Raw genomic sequence first — 22,986 nt, 5'->3', positions numbered from 1 at the left:
ATTAAAAAAAAAGATTCACAATGTACAACGAAATTTCAAGTCTAATAATATTACTTTGATATAGTAATTCTAGCCGAGAGTAAAAAGGATTTAGAAGAAACAATGAACGGCATAGATGAAGTCCTACGCAAGAACTATCGCATGAAAATAAACAAGAACAAAACAAAAGTAATGAAACGTAGTAGAAATAACAAAGATGGACCGCTGAATGTGAAAATAGGAGGAGAAAAGATTATGGAGGTAGAAGAATTTTGTTATTTGGGAAGTAGAATTACTAAAGATGGAGGAAGCAGGAGCTATATAAAATGCCGAATAGCACAAGCTAAACGAGCCTTCAGTAAGAAATATAATTTGTTTACATCAAAAATTAATTTACATGTCAGGAAAAGATTTTTGAAAGTGTATGTTTGGAGTGTCGCTTTATATGGAAGTGAAACTTGGACGATCGGAGTATCTGAGAAGAAAAGATTAGAAGCTTTTGAAATGCGGTGGTATAGGAGAATGTTAAAAATCAGACGGGTGGATAAAGTGACAAACGAAGAGGTATTACGGAAAATAGATGAAGAAAGAAGCATTTGGAAAAATATAGTTAAAAGAAGAGACAGACTTATAGGCCACATACTAAGGCATCCTGGAATAGTCGCTTTAATATTGGAAGAACAGATAGAAGGGAAAAATTGTGTAGGCAGGCCACGTTTGGAATATGTAAAACAAATTGTTAGGGATGTAGGATGTAGAGAGGGTATACTGAAATGAAACGACTAGCACTAGATAGGGAATCTTGGAGAGCTGCATCAAACCAGTCAAATGACTGAAGAAAAAAAAAAAATTAAAACTTTATTCAAGAATAAATAACCGTATAATTGTAGTAACTAAATAAATATATTTTTTTTTTTATTCAGCACCGGTACCAGATTTTATGTAATAAATATATCACAGATAAAAATAAAATGCTTTCCTCAATTTGCCTAGACGGAAAAAACAGAATGTCCCACGAGGAAACGGAGAACTTTCAGGTTATGTTCTATTGATGAAAATAACGAAAAAAAGTTCATTTAATCAAATTTATGACCGAATACGAAAAATTACATCATTCGAGTCAGATAATGTTATTTTAATTTGGTTAGCATTCTTCTTTAAAAATCAGTTGGTTTTACCTTCGATTTCCAACAAAGAACTAAGGTTTTTCATCTATCAAATCATTCATTTAAATCTCATCGTTAAAACGTGTAATCGAAATACAAATATTAAAAATGTAATAATAAAATTAACACCACCAGAAATATCAGGTGGGTGAAATTTAGTCGTAACTAAGTTATATCTACTGTTGAGAATATTAAAAAAAAAATTACATCATATTAATTACATTTTTTCTATATAAAAATTGATTCTGTTTTTATTAATTGAATGAAATTTTAAATTTGCCGTAGATCATGTCAAAATACTTTGTGGACGTTAATAATTACTTTTCAGTATATATTATAAATAATAACATGTAATATCATTATACCTTTATTATCGATTAATTTAACTTAAATATTAACTGACGAACGCATTAATATTACCACCAAATATTAATGCCTATAAAATTTCTAAAACGATAAAACTATATTTTTTTAAAAAGCGCAGCTTTACTTTTCTCATTATACTATACGTATGCGTGTGAATCAGTTGATTACACATGTTTACTCCGCTCCTACACTACACGTCACTGGTATCCTTCTAAGGTCAGCACGGTGACACAGTCAAGAGTAGGCGTATCTTACTTCCTAACTCATTGATTACAAACATCTCTTTCTCAGCCCATCTCTCTCCTACACTACGGATAATAAAAAAAAAAAAAAAATTTAACCTTTAAATACATCGTGGGCTAAAAAAACGATTTCCTCGTCGTTCAAATTTAAATTTTGTAACAGATAAGAATCTTCAATTTTACAGTTCCAGTGTATGGCGTTTCTGTATCTCTTATGGTGTTTCTATGCTTCACTAATAAAATGCTGTTAGTCTGTTGAAAACTGTCACATAAATAAGAAAAAGGATCGTAACTTACCTAAGTTCATTTTTGATGCGGGATTACAAAAAAAAGGGACTTGGGACGATATTTCTTCAATGAACTATAAAAGAAAATTCATATCTAGATGTTATAAAATGTTATTATTCCTGAGGTATTAGACATCTTTATGAATGACATCAGCTGTATTACCCATCAATATGGCGTACTTTCTTGGTTCTTCTAGTTAAGATTTTTTTTCGATGAGTCGGAGGAATACTATTTACGTACTGAGTGTCGAACTAGCTAACAGGTTCCGCAACATGTCATTAAAGTGCGTATGTATACCTGCGCCCTACTGACTAAACCTCCTATCTCACCGATCATCTACTCCCGGGGCTAGACCCGCGTTAAGCATTACACAGCCCCGGGAGGGCTGTTTATAAAGAATTTTGTTTTTTTCCCTGTTTAGCCTTCGGGAAGCACCGCCAGGTATTACTTCAGAGGATGAAATGAGATTGATATGTATGAATGTAATGAAGAGTAGTATTGTACAGTCTTAGGTCGACCATTCCTAAGATGTGTGAATAATTAAACCAAAGAACACCGGTATCCACGATCTAGTATTCAAATCCGTATAAAATTAACTAGGATTTGAACTTGGAACTCTCGACTTCTGATCTGCGAAGATGCGTTCACCACTAGAACGTGGATCACGATCCAACTTGGTGGATCAGTCTAGTTACAGATTATCTCAATCAAATTTACGTCAATCGAAAGGAAATCGAGGTACAATTAAATCGCCACCAATATCATGTGATTTTGGACGGTTCTAAGGAATCCTCAAAACCAAAGGTACTTTCTGCAAAGCTAAATGATCTTAAGAGCCGCAAGCCATTGCACATTGTAAATTCATTTGATTTTATAAATCAAGGGAAAAATTTAGTGAAAATCATATATAATTCAGTTATTAAATTCATTCATGAAGCAAAAAGGCAAATCGACGCTTTGGACACCCCTCGTCTGATATGTATTAAAAAAAAAACTCATAACAAAGTTGCAAGACATTAACCGAAACGCGGCAAAGTCCTACAACTGTGGGTTGTTTCTGATGCACGACTTACACACACAACTTAATTTAAATATAAATCATTTATTTAAATATATTTTTCGATTATTTAATTCAAAAAATCTAACTAACGCGCCCACGTCGAAACATAGCAAATGTGTACAAAAGCTGTAGGTCAGTGCTACCAACCTTTGAAATATTAATTAAATAAAATAAACAAATAATTAATATTTAAAGTGTAAAAACTAATTTGGTTGGCATCTCTGTGGAAATTTAAATTTCTCGGTCCAAGACAAAGAGAAAAATAAGAATTTCCCACGAGAAAAAAGGGAAATTCCAGAATTGCGGACTGCGACACTAGCGCTCCTTGTGATGACAAGGGGTACTATTGACACAGTAAGATCATTTAACCACTAGTTTGGAGCACTTTTTAGTGTGCGGGTGCGATTTTACAAAACCTTTTTTGCAAATATAATTATTCTTTAACGATTTTCCCTTAGGAAATTATGACTTTAGGCGAAATCTAGAGATAATGAGGGTGAGCTTGCTCTACAGCCTCACCCCCTTGATATTTTAACTTGAAAACTTAATGGCATCAATTCCCCATATAAAGAAGTAATCTGACCAAGTTTGGCCAAAATCGGTCCAGTAGTTCTGGAGATATAAGGTGATTTAGAAGTCAACACCGAACACATATACATACGAAAATTAATATGCGCAAAATTTCCGTCCGGGTTTTTTTGGTTCCTTAGGTGTTAAAACGTCAAGATTCGATGAAAACCGCATATGCCCGAACTGGACCGATTACAATACTTTCTCTTCTACAGATATATAGCTCTCCTACAGCGGTATATAGACGGGAAAGTAAAATGTTTTTAGATTTTTAACTTTTTTCTCATTAGTAATTGGGAAAACTTACTTTTAGATCACCACGTATAAATTTTCAAGAAAATTATACTGTGGTAAAGTCTAAATCGGTCAAAACAATCTATGGGGCCTACTGTTCTTAAAATTTCCGTAACTGTAACGAGGAAACCTGGAATTTATCATGTAAATCGTATAATTCAAATAAAAACAATATGTTTAAGGTGTTAAAGCCTTAGACAAAGACTACATAAACTTCAATAATGAACAAAAATGAATCACGAAAGGACAGTTTCTATTAAATAAGGACAAGATTTTTGTCACGACTGTCCATATAGCACTAATTGTACATTACTTTAACTTTTGAAATGTAGACTAATTCAAAGTTTAAAAAGAAAAACGTTCACTGCACTAGAAAAATATAAACTAACCTCACCTATTTTGTTTTTCCATCGTTTGTTTATAGCTGCATCAACGAGAATAGTCATCAGCGACTTAAAACTAAATTATCAAAAATAATTAGGCAATAAACACAAACAATTGGATGAAAAAACTGAAACATGAATAACAAATGGATAAAAAATATTGGAACATTACCACTTCTTTCTTTTTGCTGTTTAGCCTCCGGTAATTACCTTTCAGATACAGTTCAGAGGATGATATGTATGAGTGTAAATGAAGTGTTGTTCTTGTTCAGTCTCAGTTCGACCATTCCTGACATGTGATTAATTGAAACCCAACCACCAAACAACACCGGTATCCACGATCTAGTATTCAAATCCATGTAAAAATAACTGTCTTTACTAAGACTTGAACGCTGATTCCAAATCAACTGATTTGGGAAGATGCGTTCACCACTAAACCAACTCGATGGGTTAGGAACATCACCACTAGCCTTTTTTCACTTGACCCACTTGACCACTTTTGACCCACCGGGTTGGTCTAGTGGTGAACGCGTCTTCCCAAATCAGCTGATTTGGAAGCCGAGAGTTCCAGCGTTCAAGTCCTAGTAAAGCCAGTTATTTTTACATGGATTTGAATGCTAGATCGTGGATACCGGTGTTCTTTGGTGGTTGGGTTTCAATTAATCACATGTCAGGAATGGTCGAACTGAGACTGAACAAGAACAACACTTCATTTACACTCATACATATCATCCTCAGAAGTATTATCTAAACGGTAGTTACCGGAAGCTAAACAGGAAAAAAAAAGAAAGAGCCTTTTTTCACTGCGCACACAGTATTCCGTAAGGGATCCCACGTAAGCAAAACCGCTAAATTAAGTTCTTCATCCCACTACCATAGAGAAACCGCAACAGTCTTCTGATTTATTTCTTCCGGTTGAGTCAACACTTCATATCTGAATCCAGGTTTAATTATCGTCAAATAGAACCAAACATTGAGCAATCTATGAGTAAGTAATTTTACATTGCACGCCTCCTTCGTTCAGTTTTGTTGAAGACAGTCAAATAGATGGGCGCTGGTTAGCTTTGTTTGCCTAATCTTGGTTTCTTCTGTTGATAGAAAGAATTAGTGAACGAGCCGTTAAGTAATAATAATTATTTTGACCTTTCATTAGATTAAAAACCTTTATTTAATTGAGACTCGTAAGTGGTGCGTCCGTTGTTCGTAAACTATTAAAGTAGACTCGGTTGTATCGATACATTTGCCAGATCAAGACGCGTGATTTAATTGCCGTTCAAGACAAAAGAAAAGGCGAAACAACAGATATTGTAAAAATTTCATTATTACGATTAATTTGTTGACAATCCGTTACGAAAAACAGGAGTTTAACGTCAGCATAATTCCACTATATGCCAAACGATAAATATTTAAATTTTCGTAGAATATGGTATTAAAATTTCTCTTATACAAAAATTAAATTACCAGGAAAAGATTAATACAGTAACCATGATTTTCCATTTAAAATTTTTGACGACAAAATTATTAAAATAATTCTAAGAATTTGTATTAAATAACATCATCGGTAATGAAACGTAAGATATGTAAACTAGGAAAATAACTAAGCAAAGCTTATTCAAAAATTATATACTTCCTGGTATCTTTTTACTACACGAAACATAAAATATAGATAAGGTCACCGGTCTATTGAAAAAAAATTTTTACTACTCAAACGAACGAATAACCACGCGGATCGGTTGTACAGCGAACAAGCAAGAAATAGAATTAGAAAAACAACGGTAATAAATATTTTACGATCTAAGATAATATTCCTTGTAGCACAATCTAAATTGTTAAAGTAAAATTTTACAAACTGCAGCACTAAGTGAAGTTTTCATCGTATCGTAAAAATGAGTAATATAAACAGTTGAAAACATTATAACATTCGTAATCTGATATAATAAAGAAATACATGTGTCATTCCAGAAGTAAATTACAACAGCAAGTAATTACTTGTAATAAGAAGGAAACTTACATTTTTCTTTTGCAAAACAGGAAATAAATCCTTTTCTTAAGCGTTTAGTTTCCATAGTTATTCAAATGATATATAAAAACATGTTACTAAGAGATATGGAATTATATGGTAATTAGTTTTAATAATATATATACGTAATGAAATTATTTTCAAAAGAAAAAAAAACAGCTTTACTTTGGCGGCTATAAATATATTCTGAAAAGCCAAACAGTATTATAAAGGTAAAATATGTTAATAAGGTTAAATTTTACATGACAGTTAAAACACGTCTTGATATCAGAAGCTCTCTAACCAAAAAAAGCAATTTCAGCTATGAAAAATTTCGCAAGGATGTATACGTACGTAAGTATGTATGTTGACCAGTTTTTTGGTTGATATTTCCAGATCGGTGAACGGATTTGTATATGAGCATTCATACCCATATATCATTTTGATCATAACTGGTCAATAGAAGTAGAGAGTTACGGACTTTAATGGTCCCATATCTCCAAATTTTTCTCAAAAGGTAGGTAAATTTAAAAAAAATGTAATCCCTTACTCGGTAAGTTACATTCTGATTGTGCTTGGTCTCATTCAAACCCCTATAAAGCGGGTTTAGGGCAAAAAAGAAACACTTTCTTCCTTTTTGTCATTTCTGGGCTAAAACTCACATTCTTGTGCTAATGATTCCATTACATTAGCACGCCATTTTATTATGAACTAGGAAATTTTATTCGACTTTGGTAGATAATAAATGTTTCTTTTCTTTTTTCTGATTGTTGGCAAAATGATACCTTCAGTAGAACGTTAGTAAAAAGTAACTCAATCGACTTTATTCAAACAGTTTAAAAAAATATTTTAAAAATATTATAAACCTCAATCTAAACGTGAAGAATACAGAACAATTAGTTTAACTAGTCATGCATCAAAAATCTTAATAGTAGAAGGAAGATTAAAGAAAAACAAACCAACATACTTGGCGTTTATAGACCTAGAAAAGGCTTTCGATAACGTAGACTGGAATAAAATGTTCAGCATTTTAAAAAAATTAGGGTTCAAATACAGAGATAGAAGAACAATTGCTAACATGTACAGGAACCAAACAGCAACAATAACAATTGAAGAACATAAGAAAGAAGCCCTAATAAGAAAGGGAGTCCGACAAGGATGTTCCCTATCTCCGTTACGTTTTAATCTTTACATGGAACTAGCAGTTAATGATGTTAAAGAACAATTTAGATTCGGAGTAACAGTACAAGGTGAAAAGATAAAGACGCTACGATTTGCTGATGATATAGTAATTCTAGCCGAGAGTAAAAAGGATTTAGAAGAAACAATGAACGGCATAGATGAAGTCCTACGCAAGAACTATCGCATGAAAATAAACAAGAACAAAACAAAAGTAATGAAATGTAGTAGAAATAACAAAGATGGACCGCTGAATGTGAAAATAGGAGGAAAAAAGATAATGGAGGTAGAAGAATTTTGTTATTTGGGAAGTAAAATTACTAAAGATGGACGAAGCAGGAGCGATATAAAATGCCGAATAGCACAAGCTAAACGAGCCTTCAGTAAGAAATATAATTTGTTTACATCAAAAATTAATTTAAATGTCAGGAAAAGATTTTTGAAAGTGTATGTTTGGAGTGTCGCTTTATATGGAAGTGAAACTTGGACGATCGGAGTATCTGAGAAGAAAAGATTAGAAGCTTTTGAAATGCGGTGCTATAGGAGAATATTAAAAATCAGACGGGTGGATAAAGTGACAAATGAAGAGGTATTGCGGCAAAAAGATGAAGAAAGAAGCATTTGGAAAAAAATATAGTTAAAAGAAGAGACAGACTTATAGGCCACATACTAAGGCATCCTGGAATAGTCGCTTTAATATTGGAAGGACAGGTAGAAGGGAAAAATTGTGTAGGCAGGCCACGTTTGGAATATAAAAACAAATTTTTAGGGATGTAAGATGTAGAGGGTATACTGAAATGAAACGACTAGCACTAGATAGGGAATCTTGGAGAGCTGCATCAAACCAGTCAAATGACTGAAGACAAAAAAAAAAAAAAACAATCTAAACGAAATCAAGGGGCGTCGCTAGGGCTCCCTTTGGCAAGTATGATGACTTGACTTATTTTTTAAAACAGGGTTTTTCGACTCTTCCCCGTAACGTCAAAGTCACTTTATTAAATAAATAGGAATGATTTTGGATATACGAATTGTTTAAGAATCCGGAATAAAAATGTCATCTTATGCGCAAATGTTTTTCGATTACCATTCTTGTTTTTTTTTTGAGTCGGAACGCATCAAAGTCCAACAGTAATTATTCAAAAATATTCAGACATCAGAACTGGTCCTACCTAGATCAGCTTATCCTGATCTGTCAAGAACGATTCAACCACTTTTAATCAAATTTTAACATAAATATCTAAATTTCAATAAACTGATGTAGTAATTTGGAGATATTGAGCCTCAAAGTTTTACATAGAAAAAAAATCCCCTATAGAAATAATGGAATCGGCCAAGTAACCCTCTAATCGTTACTCGATTCATTTTCAATCGAAAACACACGAGGCTTTGATCATACTTAACCAGTCCGCCGAAAAAGATTGAAGTATCTAAAAAAATATAACTTTATTCAACTTTTTTAATGAATTAGTAAGTTTTAACTTTTATATTTTCATTTACATTGTTTGAATTTCATACAATAGTGAAATAAAAATCTGTGCAGAGGAAAATGAATGAATTTTTTATTTCATTTTTTGCATAAGAGTTGAAAATGGAATTGCCCATAGAGTTTATCACCTCAAGTTAAACAACACTTGCTCGCCTACTCACAACAAAAGAAGCGTCGTCATTGGCTAAGAAAACAAGATTTACAACAAAGAAACAGCCGATGAACTGTAAAAATATAACATAACACTACATCTTTTGGTCGTAATTATCTAGTTTAGACTGACCGGTATAATTTATCAGAAAAGTCGAGATCCAAAACATCGATTAAAAAAATGAAGATTACGGGAAGCTATTATAATATCGACTAACATTCTTTGTAACAAAATCAGTAAGCAATGCGATTCTATAAGCAAGAATAAGTAATAAAAACGATTGGAAAGGATGCTGAATCGCATCCACTAAGTTATTCGAGCTAAGAGGAAAGCCGGAAAAATTATACAATTTTTTTCCAGCTTTTTAAAATTTTCATAGATATAAATAAATTAACAAACTACATTCTAGTCTGATCACTATATAATACTGTATTACACAGATTATAATACTCGTACTCTCACCTTATGATTCGTTAAAAAAACAAAGAATACGATTGGTTGGAATTTTGTGCCCGATAATGATAAGAATTACTCTCACCTTATGATTGGTTAAAAAACAAAGAATACAATTGATGGAATTTTGTGCCCGATAATGATAAGAATTACTCTCACCTTATGATTGGTTACAAAACAAAGAATACGATTGGTGGAAAAGAATACGATTGGTTGGAATTTTGTGCCCAATAATGATAAGAATTACTCTCACCTTATGATTGGGTAAAAAACAAAGAATACGATTGGTTGGAATTTTGTGCCCGATAATGATAAGAATTACTCTCACCTTATGATTGGTTACAAAACAAAGAATACGATTGGTTGGAATTTTGTGCCCAATAATGATAAGAATTACTCTCACCTTATGATTGGGTAAAAAACAACGAATACGATTGGTTGGAATTTTGTGCCCGATAATAAGAATTACTCTCACCTTATGATTGGTTAAAAAGCAAAGAATACGACTGATGGAATTTTGTGCCTGATAATGATAACAATTACTTTCACCTTATGATTCTTTAAAAAACACGATTGTTTGGAATTTTGTGCCGATAATGATAAGAATTACGAGGGTTATTTTTTTAAGGTCCGATCGGTCACGAAATTAAAACCACAGTGAAAATAACAATTTTTATTTGTAACAAGTACTTACATAGTTACGCTATTTCTGTACATAGTCGCCACTCCGATTTAGACATTTGTCATAACGTGGTACCAACTTCCAAATAACCACATCATAGAACGGAGACGCCTGTGTTTTCAGTTATGTTTCTACGCTAGTCGGCAGCTCAATATCAGTGCCAAAATTTTGTCCTCCTAGCCAGCGTTTCATGTGAGCAATGAGGTGAAAATCGGATGGAGCCAAGTCTGGGCTGTATGATTGGTGAATAAGAATAAGCGGAGAGGAATGTTGTCATCAAGCATTGTCTTTCTCCATGACAATGCTCGGCCGCACACTGCAGCTGTAACAAAGAAGCTCCTGCAGCGTTTTTGTTGGGAAATATTTGATCACCCACCATACAGTCCGGAGATGGCTCCATCCGATTTTCACCTCTTTGCTCACATGAAACGCTGGCTAGGAGAACAACATTTTGTAAAGACATCGAGCTGCAGACCAGCGTAGAAACACGGCTGAAAACACAGGCGGCTACGTTCTATGACGAGGGTATTGGAAAGTTGGTACCACGCTACGACAAATGTCTAAATCGGAGTGGCGACTATGTACAAAAATAGCGTAACAATGTAAACACTTGTTACAAATAAAAAATTGTTTATTTTCACTGTGGTTTTAATTTCGTGACCGATCGGTATTAACTTCAGAGTATGAATGAAGATGATATGTATGAATATAAATATAAGTGTAGTCTTGTGCAATCTCAGGTCGAACGTTCCTGAGATGTGTGGTTAATTATAAAACCGAACCACCAAAGAACACCGGTATCCACGATCTAGTTCAAATTCGTAAAAAATTAACTGCCTCTACTAAGATTTGAACCTTAGAACTCTCGACTTTGAAATCGGCAGATTTGCGATGACGAGTTCACCACTAGACCGACCCGGTGGGTTGTGTCTAGTTTAATAATCTGCTATATTTGCATTTTATATACAAATGCGTCATCTGATTAGAAGGCGGGATAAACAATCACTTCAATTAGTGTACTTCACGGTTAAAAAATGAACTCCTTCAAGATTTGCGGGAATGAATCAAGGGAAGGCGAAGTAAAAAATCTTGAATAGGTCCCAAATAAATAATTTAAAATACAAATACATGAAATACAATAATTAGAAAATAATTAAAAATTCAGGAACGTAAATGGAAAATATTTAAATACAAATTTCTTTTACACGTTATACGGAGATGTATAACATTAGTATTACTTCAAAACTCACCATCTTAGGGGTTATATTGTTCGCATAAAATAAAAACGGTTTATAAAAATGGATATTATCTTTATAGTTAAAAACTACTGTAATTATAACATATAGTTTCGTACCAACAATGCAATGACCAACCGTAAGTAAAACAGTATAAATATTATTACCTCATAATCACTGTTTTTTAATAATCGATACAAAAAAACACCGATTAATAAGTTAATCGGTGTAATTCAGATCGGTTAAGAAAAGCAGGTAGTAAAATAGCGTTTCTTCAACTACAATTTTTATCATTGATGAAATGTGGATAGTCGTTGATATAAAAAGCTATGCCGGAATAGTCCTTCGCAATAACAACAGAAAATTCAACATATTCCTGGAATATATAACTTTATATTAAAAATTCCCTTAGGAACAAAGTGAGTGTCTTACAAAAGATACTTAAAATTCATATTTTTTATCAAAAAAATGTTAAGCAGAACCAACAGATTTTCAAGAGAATTTTTTTTACAGTTCTACGAAAAAATGTAGATTTCTATATTTAAAGTCAATTTGTTTATCTTATAATTATATTATATAACTCAATCGTTATACGAGCTGGAATCCGATTAATCTTAATATGCGGAAATAAAATCAAATAGATAAAACAATACAGTTGGATTAAATTTTTACCGTTTAAAACTAAAATCTGTGCATTATGTATAATATAAATTATATAAAACTACTATTAATTTGTTTAAAAACCATCAGTTTTATAATTAATTATTATTATTATTACTATTTAATAATTAAATTATAATTATGCTAAATTAAAAAAATAAATAGAATTAAATCAACTCACCATAACTGAAATTTATAAAAGGCTTATAAAAAATCATACATACCTGAAACAAAAAAAAAAGTTTTATACATAGATATTTATTGCTGGTTTATAATTATTTTTCCAATAAGTTTGAATCTTAATAAAATTCACTATTGAATAAAAATAATAATAAATGCACCTTTTGTTTTTTCTTCCCTACATCCCCGAGCCGGACATCCAATTAAGAATACTCGACACGGGGACGTGTCCTTTCCGGATCTTTTAATCGCCTGCCTCTAATCTCCAACGTAAGAACCAGGCCCGGCTATGCCGGTCCCAGTCCCCCCGCCGGAGACCGGGTCTCGGTCTTTCCTTAATAAATGCACCTTGAATAAACCCAGTTTAACTATAGTCCTACTAGAAGCGCTATATGGGGCAGAATGTCTGTAGATTTATCAGAACAAGAAATAGAAAAAGTAAAAAAAAGAATTTTAGAAAAATTTGTAAATTCAATCTTCATACTTCGGTTCATCAAACTTGAAAACTGAAAAAAAAAAAATTTAGAAATATACAAAAAAAATAATAGGGGACTTAATCCGGAAAATAAGATTACAGTTCTGTAGTTATTTACGCAGAATGAACGACCGAAGATTGACAAAACAAATATTTTATTTCTTCATAAACAAAGCCACAAAGACCAACCTGTTTAAAGAGATAGAAACAAATCTAAAAACATTAAACGTTTCTTAAGATCTGTGTAAAGAGAAAAATTAATTTACAAAAGTGAATCGAGAATCTAAGTTTCCAGAGAGAAAGAAAAATAAGGGTATAAACCTGAATAGATCACGGAAAAAAGTCTACAACAACAAAACAAAAGAACGAAAATCTTTTCGGGAAAAGAAAATGAAGTCAAAACCATGCGTGTTCCGTAGTGGTCGAAAAGAAAAAATCCACTTCATTACTGAATAAGTTTTAATAATTTTTTTTTTGAAAAACAAATTTTTAGCGTAACAAGGAAAGGAAAATTTCTAAAAATATATCATTTAAATGCGTAATAACCGATAGTTTCGTTTTATCCTAGTTCTACTTGTGGATCTAGCTTTTTCAGTTAATAGCCGGTTTTCAAAAACTAGATAAATTAATTTTTTTTTTAAATATATATAATGTTCGAGTAGATAAGATGAATTAAATAACGTGCATTTAAAAGTAATAATCATAATATAGTTGGAAAAGAAATGAGAAATTTTTAAACTTCAAAGCGGTAATAATTGTTGCAAGAAAAAGAAAAACCTTACGAAGCGCATTGTACAGAAGAATGAAACCACCGTTCCTTTATCATCTAAATTGAATTTCGAAATTATAGATGTATATATAAATACGAGTACATTAAATTATGTTTAAAAAAAATTGAACCGACTCCAAAAGAAAAAAAAAACTGCATTGAAAAGGAAAAAATAATTTAGATAGTAGTAGATAAGTAACAATCTTTAAGTGTTCCATATAATAAGAAAATAGAATATAAATTGAAAAAATTGTTACAAAATTGTAAGCCGTTCGGTAATATTCTCATTTATATGTAATACATATCACATTTACAGAAATAATACAATTCTTATGATTATTCGTTGTTTAATAAATGAAATCGGGCCGGTAAGAGTTTTGTAACAAATTTTTCTTTTTTTTTTTTGCTTATTATATGGAACGCATAAAGATTATTTATTATTATATCTATTGTCAATTACATATATTTAACGTGTAATTTTTAAATACATTTAGATAATAGCAATGTAGTGTGTTATCTTTTTTGATATTGGTATCATTTTGTTAAAAACGATTTTAATTATATTATAGAGATTTTTGTTTTTTGAGCGGAAGAAATGATATCTGCGAGACTCTTACCGTACGGTATACTTTCATTGTAAGTTTTTAGGATATCACTGCGTTTTGTTAGATCATTCATTTTTATTGATAGTCTTATCATTCACGTCATACCATATTTTTCCTTTTTTAATAAAACTAATATGACGGACTCGAAGATTCGTGATGTAATATTGCAATGATTATAATACGTGGATTACATCACTTTCGTATCCGTGACACACTTATTATATTATTTTTAAACGAACTTTTTTTTTATTTCTCCATCAATTAGTTCAAACAGTTCTAATTGTAGAATAAAAAATTTATCAATCGAATTTATTTCAGTTTATTTATGCCTTGTTTAATAAAACTAGTATTTTTATTTGTTTTTAAAGAAGTGTTGAAAATCAAAAAATTGTTTCATTTACATAAGAGCATTTACTATTAAAACAAGCTACAGTATATTTTCTTTGATGTTTTATTATTTCAAGTACATTATCTAGTTTTTGTACGCTACCTAGTACTATCTAGTACTGCTATCTAACGGTGCGATTCGTAAAAGTTACCTTCAAAAAGAGAAAAAAATGACATATTCGAGTCCCGCGGTTCATCAAATGGAAAAAAAACGTTGTATAACAAAATTCGATGTATGTTTTGAAAGTATTCTTTATTACAAATATAATTGAACTTTTTTTTTTTTTTGTCTTCAGTCATTTGACTGGTTTGATGCAGCTCTCCAAGATTCCCTATCTAGTGCTAGTCGTTTCATTTCAGTATACCCTCTACATACTACATCCCTAACAATTTGTTTTTATATTCCAAACGTGGCCTGCCTGCACAATTTTTCCCTTCTACCTGTCCTTCCAATACTAAAGCGACTATTCCAGGATGCCTTAGTATGTGGCCTATAAGTCTGTCTCTTCTTTTAACTATATTTTTTCCAAATGCTTCTTTCTTCATCTTTTTGCCGCAATACCTCTTCATTTGTCACTTTATCCACCCGTCTGATTTTTAACATTCTCCTATAACACCGCATTTCAAAAGCTTCTAATCTTTTCTTCTCAGATACTCCGATCGTCCAAGTTTCACTTCCATATAAAGCGACACTCCAAACATACACTTTCAAAAATCTTTTCCTGACATTTAAATTAATTTTTGATGTAAACAAATTATATTTCTTACTGATGGCTCGTTTAGCTTGTGCTATTCGGCATTTTATATCGCTCCTGCTTCGTCCATCTTTAGTAATTCTACTTCCTAAATAACAAAATTCTTCTACCTCCATAATCTTTTCTCCTCCTATTTTCACATTCAGCGGTCCATCTTTGTTATTTCTACTACGTTTCATTACTTTTGTTTTGTTCTTGTTTATTTTCATGCGATAGTTCTTGCGTAGGACTTCATCTATGCCGTTCATTGTTTCTTCTAAATCCTTTTTACTCTCGGCTAGAATTACTATATCATCAGCAAATCGTAGCATCTTTATCTTTTCACCTTGTACTGTTACTCCGAATCTAAATTGTTCTTTAACATCATTAACTGCTAGTTCCATGTAAAGATTAAAAAGTAACGGAGGCAGGGAACACCCTTGTCGGACTCCCGTTCTTATTACGGCTTCTTTCTTATGTTCTTCGATTGTTACTGTTGCTGTTTGGTTCCTGTACATGTTAGCAATTGTTCTTCTATCTCTGTATTTGAATCCTAATTTTTTTTAAATGCTGAACATTTTATTCCAGTCTACGTTATCAAATGCCTTTTCTAGGAATTGAACTTATTATAATATATAATAAGCTTTTCATGCTTATTTTTTAATTTTTCCCCATTTTCATTTCACTTTTAAGTTAGGTGATGTTTAGAACTGTAAAAGTAGTTCGTTGACTTCGCCGTGCCGTCCGGTTCTGCGGACTCTTACCGGGGAAAATCTAACGAACTTCGTGACTTCTATAAAATTAAATTAAATTTTATTTCGTACGATGTATTGTAAAAACCGGGATTAGTAAATTAGAATATAAAAACATACTTTTGTAAGCTGAAGGTAATAATATAAATAATAAAATAGCGCTTCGAAATGACTGTTAAATGCGATCGGATAACTAAACGAACACGATATTATCACAGCAGGCATTGAAATATATCATATAAGAAATCTGACAACAGCTCGGCGCCAAATCGGTGTAACGGTAGACAAAACCGGATAACAGAAATAAACCCACCGGGTTGGTCTAATGATGAACGCGTCTTCCCAAATCAGCTGATTTAGAAGTCGAGAGTTCCAACGTTCAAGACCTAGTAAAGTCAGTTATTTTTACACGGATATGAGTACTACGTCGTGGATACCGGTGTTCTTTGGTGGTTGGGTTTCAATTAACCGCACATGTCAGGAATTGTCAAATTGAGACTGTACAAGTTCGTACATATCATCTCATTCTTCCTCTGAAGTATTATTTGAACGGTAATTACCGGAGGCTAAACAGGAAAAAAAAGAAAGAAAGAATAACAGAAATAATAATAGAGTGTACCAAAAAAGATAACGGAGAAACTTTCAGGACATATTCTACTGGTGAAAATAATGAAAAAATTCAAACATATTTCCATAGTATAGAAGAGGACTTGAATATTCATTTGCAGATTTACGCAACGGTATAAACTGATACGGAATAGATACCGGTTTAAAGTCTCCAATAAAAGTGGTTTGATTTTAAGTTGGAAGCACGATTTCAAACTTACTTCCTGCTTCTCATACTCGTATATATTTGAAAACGAGCACATATTTTAATACAATCTGGCAGTATTTATTTTAATTTTATTTGTTAGGAGAAATTAAATCCTATTAGCTTTTTCATTCCAAATCATCGTATGTATTTTCCGATGCAAAATTGTATCTCTTTTCATAATAAGTATCTATAAAAATGTAGATTTTAGAATTACGTATTAGCTATAGCTTGTGTAGTTTAAATCCCTTTTCCTCTTTTTATCTTTCACCTATAAGACTGAAAATCGTATTTTTACTATTCATCTCTTAACTTTTGCTTATATATATCGTCATCTTTCTTTTATATTTTATAATATTTTTTAACATTTACACTGGCTAACATCAGTTTTCCTCTGCTTTCATCGCAGTACAACCACATAGGCACTGCATCTACACTACGTTATCTTAATCTTCTAATGGATCTCTTTATTTATAATCGATGTACAATTGTTTTGTTTGTAACCTTTGTAAAAAAATAAAATAAACTAAAATTCAAATTCCAAAGCACAACCATGAATATATCTCTTAGGATTTAAAAGGAATATCTTTCAATATCCTGTAATTTTTTCTTTAATAATTTTATTATTTCTCTTGTAAGCAGCATCATATTTGAAATATTTATGGATACATAGTTGAAATCGATTTAGGTGCAATCGATCTACATGAAGATGATATATATGGTAATAATATAACAAAAAAAGAATGATTTGCGGAGATTTACGTAGTTCTCAACGATGTGTAACAGCAGTTTATAAAGATTCAAAAGAAATATAGATTTAATGGTTTTTGTTAGAAATTATCCTGTGCAATCAATTAAAAAAAAAAATTAATAATAATAAACGTAATATCATACTAATTCATTTCTTTTCGTTTCTTATTAAAGTAAATTTAATATGAAAAAAATAACCTTAATTAACTGTAAGTTTCATTTATCTTGAAATAATTTTATTCGATTCAATTTTTTACGAGAAATAAATAAAAAAAAATCAAGTCCATAAGTAAAATAGATAGATTTCGAATTAGTTTCATTCATCTTGTCCATTTTAAGCAACCGTTTTAAACTCACCCTCTGATTCTTATCAACGAAAAAGAATTGCGTAGAGCGGATTGAAAATGATAAGAATGAACAAACAGAGAGTCGGGACAAAGGTCATCAATCTTTATCGATAAAATGTCCATTGCACAAGTAGACCCTACTAAACGGCCAAAAAGAAAAAAAAAACAAGATGCAGGAATCAGAGATAAAATTGGTTTCAATATCTTTTATAATAAAACAAAAATAATCTATATAAATAAAAGACAATTTTCGTATTGCGTGTTCTTTAATAAATCAAAATCTACTTTACTTTTTTCATTTTTTTTTGGCTGAAAATTTCAGTTTATAATTATTTGTCCTGGTAGTGTACATGTTATTAGTTCCATAATATCTAATCACAAAATAATGCTGAGGAAGTCGATATTGACATAGACAATAATCGATGTATACAACAAAATTAAATTTAATAAAAAGAATTTTTGGGTTTATTGATTTATACGTTTTTGCTTAATGATTTACATCGTAGTGAGATTGGTGTGGTTTGAACTGTGGTAAACATTGGGAGTCATAAGAAGAAAAAGAAAATTAATATTAAACAATTTATAGTTCTCATAATATTGACAACAGTATCGTTGTTTTTATAATGAGCAGCCCTCTTCCGGTAGACGGGAAAACTTCCGCCCGGAAAGCATGACCGGCTGAACATCCCCTGACCGCGACGGAAAACGTCAGTAATCATATAACGCGGACGAAGCCGCGACGGGGATACTAGTAATAAAAAAAAAAACGCAAAGAAATATAACCATTTTCTGTTAAGTATAACAAAAATTAATACAAAAAATCGCAATTACACATTCTAAAATATTCTTGTTTTATATAAAGAAAATGGAATAAATCAAAATTTAAAAAAAATTCAGCTTAACATACAATAAAGATATATTAACGAATGAATGATAATAATGATTATCTGTTTGAGTCCGACTTCAAAACCACTATTCCGATTCTTATGATTTTTCAAATAATATATATTTTAAACCGTTTCAAGTAAATATAAAACAAAACAAACCAACGTTTAAATTAAAATGATACAATTTTTCAGATTACCATGGATAACTTTTTCTTTTTCTATTACTTTCCTGGCGAATATAGCTAAAATATTAAAGGAGAAAGTTTGAGTGGTTTTTTGTTTGCAAACTTTACGTTTTAGGGTCCAACTGGTACATCTAGACTAAAAGAACGTATATATAAACGTTATTTGTGTCACACGATTTTTAACCTTACATCTCAGGACTGACCGAACAGATTTTCTACAAATTTGGCACAAATCTTTTAAGTGAATGTTTGCTTATTTGTATCGTATGCGTTCCTATACAATTTATCCGACTGCAATGAAAGTTTAGTGAATTGTTGTGCGAACGCCCGCGAAGGTTTCTAAATTAGTTTAGACCCGCTAGATGGGGCTGTGGTCGACATATTTCGGAAAATTGTATTTATGGTCCGATTTGGCTGATATTAAGAATATATATTAGTTGCGTGAAAAGAAATATTTATGCAAAAACTATACCCGCTACGTGGCGCCAGTGTTGAGATACTAAAACTACCTTCTTGTCTGAATAATTGACGTAGTAAGAATAAGTCGTGTTTTGAAAATATAAATGCGGGTTAAAAAAACCCAGCCTTATATTAATAAATTTTATTGATTTTTCATTTTAAATTCAATTATATTACAGCTTTAAGAGAAAAATATTTAGTTTGTCGAAGAAAAAAAAAACGGTAGTTTTTTTTTGTCTGAATAATTGACGTAGTAACAATAAGTCGTAGTAAACATAAATGTCGTATTTTGAAAACATAAATGCGGTTTAAAAAACCCAGCCTTATTATATTAATCAATTTTATTTATTTTTTATTTTCAATTACACAGCTTTTATTTTTTTTTATATTACACAGCTTTAAGAGAAAAAAATTTATTTTGACGAAGATTTAAAAAAAACTATCTTCTTGTCCGAATAATTGACGTAGTAAGAATATGTCGTGTTTTGAAAATATAAATGTGGTTTAAAAAACCCAGCTTTATAAATGTGGAAGAAAAACCGCAAAATGTGAACTCGCTAGATGAAACCGGGATCGAGATAAATTTTTAAGTTTTTTTTTTTAATATTAGTTTTATAATAGTTATAATAATAGTTAGTTTTTTAAATATTCCTCAAACTAAATATTTTCTCTTAAAGCTGTAATAATATAATTGAATTTAAAATAAAGAATCCATAAAATTGATTTATATAAGGCTGGATTTTTTAAACCGCATTTATATTTTCAAAATACGACATATTCTTACTACGTCAATTATTCAGACAAGAGGGTAGTTTTTTTTTAATCTTCGTCAAACTAAATATTTTTCTCTTAAAGTTGTGTAATATAATTGAATAAATAAAAAAAATAAAATAAAAATGATTAATATCAAGCTGGTTTTTTTAAACCGCATTTACAAAACATACATATTCTTACTACGTCAATTATTCGGACAAGAAGGTATTTTTTTTTTAAATCTTCGTCAAACTAAATATTTTTCTCTTAAAGCTGTGTAATATAATTGAATTTAAAATAAAAAATAAAATAAAATTGATTAATATCAAGCTGGGTTTTTTTAAACCGATTTTAATAAGAACAATAAGAAAATTTAAAATGTTGAGTAAAATCATTACTAATGGGAAAATACAAAATACGTTATTACGCAACTAAAATCCAAATTCTAATTGACTTTAACGATTATAATTTTTACATCAATAAGAGGGAAATAAAAGAAGAAGGAATAAAAAAAAATTAAAGGGCGTAAACTTGATACAGACATTAATTTTACTTGAATCGAACGTGAATAGAGCGCATTGTAATGTAATATGCATTTTATATAGCGTAATATACTTTATTTCCTGTAATATCATTTAAAATACATCCCATCAAATTTAGGCTGTTATAGTCGGTAAATCAGTTTCAGTCATGCCCCAAATTCATGAACTCATTGCTTGAACAACCAAAATAATTCAATATAAATAAATCATTTCCTTTCTTCCTTTTTAAATAATAATCGACGTAAAATTCCAATTTTTATAGTTACAAGAAAAAATTATTATTGTATTACACGACTAAAAAAATGCGCTTCGTAAAATCTATAACCTTAAAATCATTTTTATACTATCTATAATCAATAAATGACCTTCCTAAAGAAATACTTGTATCTAAAATTACAATAGTAGTAGGCTATTTCCAACAATAAAATAATATTAAGTATTTTTAAGAAAGGAAAAACCGAAACAAATTTAAAATAAAACGGAAATCGTTTTATTAAGGTTACATAAATATTTTTTTCATCGATAATTGGTATCTTTGGGCAGCAACATTCCAGTTGCTATAATATTGCGGTTCTATAGAGGTCGACTTTAAAGTTTTTGCAAACGACCAATACATGGCGCTACTGAGATGTGATATTACTATTGTTGTAAAATTTGACCCTCTTTATTATTACAACACTGACAGCTCAAAAAAATCGGTCGCTAGTTTGTTAGCGTTAAAAAAATTATTTAATGAAAAAATGGAAATTTCACGCGAAAGTTTTCGTCGGATGATTTTTTACGATTTTAGTAAGAGCCTAACTCATCAACAATACCTCGAATCGCTTCGTTCAACTTTTGGTAATCGATTACCATAAGATAGGCTATTTAGAATCGATTTGCAGAGTTTCATCGTGGTCGTGCTTCCGTCAGCGATGAATTTCGTGAAGGCCGACCAAAATCGGTAGTTCCAAAAAACATCGATGCTGTGCGCATCATGATTAGAGAGGATCGGCGTGTGACTTACCGTGATATAGAGCCATCCTTAGTCATATCGAAAACTACAGTACATTCCATTTTGCTTGAACATTTAGCTGTGATTGCTCCGATGGATTCTGCATGGTTTGATCGAGGCTGAAAAAGAGGCTTGTGTCAATCGGTGTAAGGAAATACTCAAAAAATTCGACCGAGGAAATGAAAAATCCGTATACAACATCGTAACAGGAGATGAAACTTGGATATATTCGTAAGAGCAGGAAACTAAGTAAAAATAAACTGTTTGGTTGTTCCAAGATGAACCGAATCCAACAAAAGTGTTCGCGAAGCACTTGCCAAAAACCGATCGGTTGTTTCTTCAGTTATACTGAACGTGTACCGACTTCTTTACAGAATCGAAAGTATTATAAAGTTACAGTTTTGTAAAGTCTGAGTTTGGTATTTATCGAGATGCTTCTTTTATTATACGTTGTTTTGGAGGTATTTTGTGCATAATTGAGGTTTTGAGATGTTTCTTTTCAGTTTATTTTTTCTTTGATGTCATTTTTTGATAATTTCTTCTAAATATTTAAACCGTTTATGTCCGTTTATGATTACCTCGTTCAATACCACGGGACTTATGGCCATTATTCTAGTCTTTTTTTATGCTGCTACTTCTTCCCATGAAGTTACTTGGATTATAGCTTCTGCGATGTTATCGGCTAGAAACGCTAGGTCGGTTTAATATAATACGGTTTACATGTTTCCTTGCTTCAGTTGTTATGTGTGGTGTGTCTTTTCTGTACCACTCTCTCATTACATATTGTAGGGCGCAGTTGAACAGCGGGGATAGTCCATCTCCTTGTCTTAAACCTGTTTTGATTAGGAACGGTTCTAATATTTCTCCTCTGAATTTTCTTTTGGAGTACGAGTCAGTTAATGTTAGTTCTATCATTTTTACTAGTTTCGGGTGTAATCCTAGGATTCTTAGTATTTTCAGCATTGATGGTCTATGAATACTGTCGTAGGCTTTTTGGATTAAGATTAAACAGGTATGATTATTGTTAATTATTTACGCTATTTTTTTTTTCAAAAAAATTATATATTAAATTGAAGTTTAATTTTTTCTGCAAACGATGACACATAGTTTTTGCTATAAAAAAATGGCCGCCGCAAGTAGTGATTACAAAGTTCTCTTTAAGA

This window comes from Lycorma delicatula, chromosome 8, assembly GCF_047948215.1.
Source record: "Lycorma delicatula isolate Av1 chromosome 8, ASM4794821v1, whole genome shotgun sequence".
NCBI classification, from domain to species: Eukaryota; Metazoa; Arthropoda; class Insecta; order Hemiptera; family Fulgoridae; genus Lycorma; species Lycorma delicatula.
The sequence above is the reverse complement of the archived record's forward strand: the minus strand, read 5'-3'. Positions refer to the sequence as shown.